The following is a 7,355-nucleotide window of genomic DNA, read 5'->3' as shown; positions in this document are numbered from 1 at the left end:
CCCTGTACACGATGTATTTTGCTTTTTTTTTTTTTTTTTCCCCATTCCCCTCCCCTCCCTCAGCTCTCTTCCTCTCCTTATTTACAAGGGGAACAAGGGAGGGGGAGGAAGGAAGGGACACGAAAAAAAGAGGACAAATGTGTATATCTTACGAACATCAAAATTGATAATTTCTTCCTTATCCCAAGACGCGTTCCTCTACATTCAATCCAAAAACAACAGGCCTGCTCCTAGGCAATCACTGATCTGCTGTCACTCAAGATAAACCTTGCCTATTTCAAAAGTTCACATAGCTGTAAGTATAGTCTTTCATGTCTGGTCTCAATCTCAGCGTATGTAATGGCTTTGAGATTTACCTAGGTTGTTTCAAACAACAATTCACTGTCTTATTACTATTTTATTGTTTAAAATAATAACTTACCTATTCACTGTAGATGACCTTTTGAATTTTTTCAAATTCTGGGCTCTTATGAATTAAGCCGCTATCAATATTCAGGTATAAAGCCTCTTCAGTGCATGTTTAAGAAACTTAGTTTTCCAAATGCTTGTACCAATTTGTACTTCCACTAGCAGGCAAATTCCAGTTGCTTTACATCACTGTCAGCTTGTACTGTCAAGCGTTTCACTGTGAGCCTTCTAATAGGGGTGCAGTGGGTATCTCAGTGCATTTTAATTCACATTTCTCTGATGAATGATGGCATTAGGCTTTTCACATATTTATTGAGCATTCATCTATTTCTTTATAATATCTGTATAAGTTTTTTGCTCACTTTTAAGCCCTTGTCTTTTCTTAAATTCTGAGTACTTGTTGTTTCAGATATAAGATTTTTATTATTTATAATATCAGGAAAACAATTTTCCCCTAGTCTGAGGTATAGTATTGTTGAAAGAGCAAAAGTTTTAAGTACGATTTTTAAATACTTTCGGTGCTTTCTGTCCTATCTAAAAAATCTTTGCCTACTCCAAGGTTAATTTTTTCTCCATTTTTCTTTGGGAAGTTTTGAGTTTTAACTTTTACATTTAGACATTTATTTGGTTTTTGTTTGTTTGTTTGTAAACAGGGTCTTACAATGTAGCCCGGGCTGGCCTCGAATTCACAGCAATCCTCCTGCCTCAGCTGGGATTACAGACATGTGCCACCACTCCTGGTTTAGACCTGTGTTTTAAATTAATTTCTGAGTATGTTTGAGGTAAGAGGTGGGCATTATTTTCCACAATTATATATCAAATCATTCCAGAACCACCTTCATAAAAGACTATCCATCCTCAACTGCTGCGTTGAGTGACTGATTTTTTCTACTGTGTCTGTTTTCTATAATTTTGAGTTTATTTCCTCTATTGCTTATAAATTTCCCATTTTATTGATTTCTACTGTCATTCACAGCAATGAGGGTATAATTGCTTTTTCCTCCCTAGATTCTAAAAGAAGCTGAGATCTTGATTATAGACTTTTTTTTCTAATATGAACATATAAAGCTACAATTCTCCCTCTGAACTTCTTTGGTTGAATACCACAAAATTGAATATATGCATTAACAATTATTCCTAAATTAAAAGTATTCTCCAATTTTGTGATTTTATCTTTGGATCTGGGCTATTTTTGACATGTGCAATTTAATTCCTAAACATTTAGGGACTTTTCATGGCCTAAATTCAGTAATCATTTGGACCACCCACCATGTGTGTGAGAAGCAAGCTCTTGGAGATAAGAGGCAGTAATTTAGTGAGCATTTCCTTACCCAGATACTTAGCTTGCACAATCCCAGGATCACTATCAGTGTTTACAGAATGACTGAAAATAAGCACTTTGGGGAATGAAAACATAAAACTTATCTCTTAGAACTCAATTCTCAAGAGTATTAGCCTGGACATGAACTAAAAATATGACAGTTAAGAGATAAGAACTACACAAGTACTCAAGAACTTGTTACAGTAGTGCGTCTTGTGCTGTCCAATGAGAAATTCAGCCAGGAAAAGGTAATGAAAACCTAATCAGCTAGAAAAGAAACTTCTTAACATCCTTCAGTCTAATTGCTAATAAGAGAAACAGTGGATCCACATTACATAATGTCTCATTATGATTTATGCATGATAGCACTATATTTAGTAGTATCTCCTAGATTATTAACCAATGTTTCACTCTACTTAAAACACTGCTATTTATCATATTAAACACCTACACAGAGAATAATCTTTCATATTTGAAAGCCTAGATATTTTAAAAATTTCATTAATTGCCTTAATTTCATTATTGGCTTTGCCTTTTCACTTTAAGATTCTATAAATGGTCAATAAGTAAATTTCTTACGTGTTTTTTCTTCACTGCATTTCCATTTTCCTTTTTGGTATCTGTGTTCATCATGTAAGTTTTTCAATAATATCCTTAGGGACATAACTTGTTTGTTCCAACAGAAAAAGTAAAACAAAACAGAAATTCAAATGTGTACAGGAAAATGCTAAAATTAGCAATATCCTTAATGGTTTACTGTAATTACCTCTCATTTCATAAAAGTGAAACACACTGGTGAAAGTGCATTGCATTAAACTCAGTAAAGCAACATTTCTAATTTAAAGGGGAAAAAAGCACAGAATTACTGGTTTTTGGATCTAAGTTATTATATTATTACTTTTTAGCACTTTATTGTCTTTACAACAATTTGTTTAATCTTAAACTCTAGGTGATGAAAAAGAGTAAGGAAATAATCCTTCATAACAACATTGTACCTACTATGAATGGTATTTCTTTTAAGTGTTAAAGCAAACAAAAATAATTAAATGCTCACCATTAAAAATATTCAAGTTATTTGAGAACAGAGAGGTTTAAATACGTTCTTTTCTCAATAACACGATCACTGAAATTTCATGAATTAAATACCTGGGTGTGAAAACCAGTGTCTTTTACACTGGTTGGGACACTGACCTCAATAGTCTATACAAATTAGACTATCACCTCACTTAACATCTCAGTAATTTGAGATATTCTGTAAATTTTTCACAATATTTAGTAAATACAAAGGATTTGTTAGTTTCCTTCCTTCACTGTATTTTAAGGAATTGTCTTGACTATCATTAATAGGGGAAAGTAGGAGTCTGAAGAGAGAAACATTGTTTTTCAAATTGCAATCAGTATTTTTTCCTCCAACACTTTCATCAGTAAGTAGGCAAAGATAAAATGAGTAGTACATATCCTTAGAGCTTAAATAGCACGAAAACTAAATAAATAAACTATTTTAGAATTTCATACAGATTAATGATCACAGTATAAACAGATGGTTTTTAGCTTTCTAGCAGCTAGATTCATCAATAAATTGATAATAAAATTTGTCACTGCAAATATAACTGGTTTTAATAGCAACCCTGAAGCATTACATTATCCTGGAACAGTTTCTAATTCACTGGAGAATTTTTTAAAAATCTTGAGATAATTTTACCACTGAGTATATTCTACTGCATTCTAATTATTCTGAAACCAATAATCCATGCAATGAGGAACAATATAAATTTTTATAACAAAAGCAATGGCAACATTTCTGGACAAAATTTCAAGTTGGAATTTTTAGAATGATAAGTTTAGAATTTCTATGTGGTGAACTCATAAAATAATATGTGAAAAATTGGCTATCAATTCATATAGATAAATAAATAAACAAGCTGAATACCTAACTCTCTCACTTATTTCCTTGAGATGATTTCTAGAGACCAAAACAAGCACACAAATCAAAAATGGGAAAGACTGACTGCATTGGTCAGCTGTGTTGGTCATAATCGGAAAGACTGACTGTATTTGATACTATGATATATGATCACTATGATAAAATACCTGAAATAATTAATTTAAAAGGAGAGACATTTTGGCTCAAGGTTTCAGAGGTTTCAGTTCATGATCATTTGCCTCCATCATTTGGCCCTGCAGTGAGGCAGAACATCTTTGCAGAAGGGGCACACAAACATGGCAGAAGGAAGTGCTCACCTGGGATTCCACTGCCTCCCACAAGCATCATCTGCTGGGGACCAAGCCTCAACACGTGAGCCTTTGGGGTATATGTAAGACTCAAGCACTACTAACACACCACAGCTTATTAAAAGCATTTTAAGTTCGTTTCTAGAAAAAGTAAAAAGCAAATGGCAATCTGAGAACAAATATCCATAAGACCTATGAAAATAACGAGTTCACTTATGACAACAAATATCACATGTAACTCCATAAGGAAAAGAATCTGATTGGCAATTAACAAAAACAAGAATTACAAATAAATACAAAATCAAAGAATAATGAAGTTGCTTTGGTCATTTTATTATTGGTACTGGGGATTAAACTTAGGGCCTTTGCACTAAACCACTTCCCTAGCCCCTTTTGTTTGTTTGTTTTGTTTTGTTTTGTTTTGTTAAAGACACTGGCTAAATCACTAAGCTAGCCAGGCTGAGCTCAAACTTTGATTCTCCTGCCTCGGCCTCCTAGAACACTGGGATGTCAGGTGTGTGTCACAAGTCATTATTTAAGAATTTCATGATGACACAGATTTAAGGGAATATAAATTGATAATGTGATTTTGAACATGTTTAATCTTAATATAACACAACAGAGTACAATAAAATCTCTAATCTCTTGGGCAGGTGTAAAATCCTGGATCTGAAGGCATAAGGACTTAAAGATTCTGTTTGTGGGCAAGAGATGAGGGAAGTCCCTGCTCCAGAAGACAAGAGCTAATTCAGGTCTCCCTCCATCTTCTATCCAGGCACTCAGTACACTGGATGGTGCCCACCCACATTGTCTAGAAAAATTTTCTTCCTTTAGGCAATCTCTTTCAGAAATCCTCACAGATACATCCAAAAGAAAAAAGGTTTCACACCTGGCTGGATCTGCCTATACCCAGTCAAGTTGACACAGTAAATTAACTATCTCATCAGGATAAGTGCACATAAAAGGGGAGTCCGTGTAAAGCCTGAAAGTCTCCCAAAGTTGAGGTGGTTCAGAGAAAAGTCCAGGGAGACAAAGGCAGTTAGAGGTCACTGGACTGAATAGTGGGGACAAAAGAAAGCTTCAAAGTGGCCCTGAATCAAGGCCAGCAGTTTGTTGTAGCTGCTGATTTTAAACAGGAGCCTAAAGAGAAGTCGTTCCAGGGTCTGATGGCCATTTTAGAACTTTGAAAATATAAAGGCCAATTCATTGGAAATAGCTTAGAGCCCTATGAGGACCTGGAGAAGCCACACCCAAGGCTCCAGCCTAGTGAGGCCCAGAGAAGAAGCAATGTCCAGAGGCTCTGCTGCCATCGGAGCAGGAAGCATGGTGAACGCTGTGTCTCTCCACCACTCTAGGAACCCTGGATGGGAGGAACCCAGGTTCCTAGTCCAATCTTTTACACCAAGGGACTGGTGGTGGCCAATCCAGGAAATGCCCAGGATGTAGCAATGGGTCGACTTGGAGAAACACAGGAAAATGTCAAGATGATAGAACAAAATACAAGCTCAGGCCTTCAGCCCACCCAGAACAAGTTCAGGAGACACAGGCAAGTGACAATTAAAGGTCACACATCTGAAATTTCAACTTAGTTCTTGTATTGTTTCGTTAATTTTACAAGCTTATATCTGATGGTCTGGACAGCTATTTTTAAGATAATAAGATGCATTATGGTAGCCATGTTAATTTCCCATTATCTTGTTTTGAAGTCCTGTATCATTTTCATTTTTTTGGCTTTATTCTCTTTTGCTTGGTTTGGTTTTAATTTCTTTAAAATAAAAAAAATTTTAAAAGGTGTTCCCGGGCACCCAGCAGAATACCAATCAGTACACATATGTGAAGGAAGCGAGGCCAGAAGAACCACAAGGTGCAGTGCTGGGAGCTTACATTCTGCAGGAACGGTGCCTACTTCTACCAGTGAAACTGAAAAAAAATCTCCTACTTGGCAAGGCATTAGAATGTTTAGAAGGGTCTTGTCTCAGAAGAAAAAAATTAGCCCTTTGTTCTGCAGCCACCTCTACACTGTTATTACACCCTTAATAACAAGACACAAAAAGGTCAGTGCTTTCTAGAAATTTAACTGCATCCCAGAAGAATGCTCAAGAATATGCATGGGGGGGGGGGCTGGAGATTTAGCTCAGCGGCATAAGCGCCTGCCTTGCAAGCAGGCAGTTGTTAGTTCGATCCCTGGTACCGATAAAAAGGAAAAAAAAAAAAAAAGAATATGCATGGGAATAGAAATATATTCAGCTATTCAAAAGAAAAAAAGCTCTGCTATTTGGCATTAAAAAAATATTGCCAGGCATGTAAACAAGCAGAAAGACATAATTCATAATAAGAAGAAAGTTCAGTCAACAGAAACAAAGCCAGAACTGACTCAAATGTTAAAAAAAAAAAAAACCAGAACTTACACAAAGACATTATAAGTGTAGTTACAAATGGGATCAATGGCAGATAGCACACTGCCAAAGAAAACCTAGGTGAATATGAAGACACAGCAATAGAAACTATCCAACATTCAATGTTCCAACTGCAATTGCTAAAGGAAAAAAAATAAGATGGGAAGATTTATCAGATATCAAAACCTGATATAAAACACAGGAACGACGATAGTATGAATTTGACACAAACTAAAACTGCCAGTGTTACAGGATAACTAGAAACAATACTATGTGTGTATGGCAACTGTATAAACAGTACAATTGGGGTTGCCTATCAGCAAAAGATCAGAACAGTCAATGAACTGATGGAAAATTAGTTATTCCTTTGAGGTAAGAATGTCATTAAAACCCTACCACACACCATGAAAGGGAGATAGTCAACAGTCAACAAATACCACAACAGACGTGGATGTGAAAAAAAAACCGTCCCTCAAAAAAAGTTTCATCCTTCAAATTCCATTCCACTTCTCTTATAGAATTACTGTGGAATTTCTTTTATACCTAAAAGATTAAATTATTTTCCAGAAGACGACTTCCAGAGATGACACAGAAAGTGGAATAAATATGTTAAAACTCAGCGATAATAATTTGAGAGGGACTAAGTCAATATATTTCTTACTAAATTTTAAAAATTTGTAAACATTCACTGTATTTTGTATTACTCCTTGTAAAGCAATGTCCTTTAATAGCTTTTCAAATCCTTTCTAAATAGCCTCCAAATCAGAAACGGATTTGAAATAAAATTTGTAAAAATTATTGTTTAAAAAGTATCTAGATAAAGAACTGTAACATGAAAAGCAAAACTTGCACAAGAAAATACTGGGAACAGGTTTATTACCTCACGCGTGATGGATATATGAATCTTCAACATCTGTTCCTTCATCCTTTTAGGGTGCCGCCTTCTCTTGCAGAAACTAGGATGCTAAAAACCTACATTACCTAGAATCCTTTACAGT

General features: G+C 35.3%; 1 non-coding gene across 1 annotated transcript; it reads left to right on the top strand.

Annotated features, from left to right (window-relative positions):
• The first annotated feature begins 5,046 nt into the window (after positions 1 to 5,046).
• LOC111754184 (small nucleolar RNA SNORA2/SNORA34 family) lies at positions 5,047 to 5,183 on the top strand. The gene has a single exon (XR_002788898.1). It is a non-coding gene; the product is annotated as a small nucleolar RNA SNORA2/SNORA34 family (small nucleolar RNA).
• Positions 5,184 to 7,355: the final 2,172 nt, after the last annotated feature.

This window comes from Cavia porcellus, unplaced genomic scaffold, assembly GCF_034190915.1.
Source record: "Cavia porcellus strain 051 isolate PalLab524CR breed Dunkin Hartley unplaced genomic scaffold, mCavPor4.1 scaffold_12, whole genome shotgun sequence".
In the NCBI taxonomy this organism is placed as follows: Eukaryota; Metazoa; Chordata; class Mammalia; order Rodentia; family Caviidae; genus Cavia; species Cavia porcellus.
The sequence above is the reverse complement of the archived record's forward strand: the minus strand, read 5'-3'. Positions and strand labels throughout refer to the sequence as shown.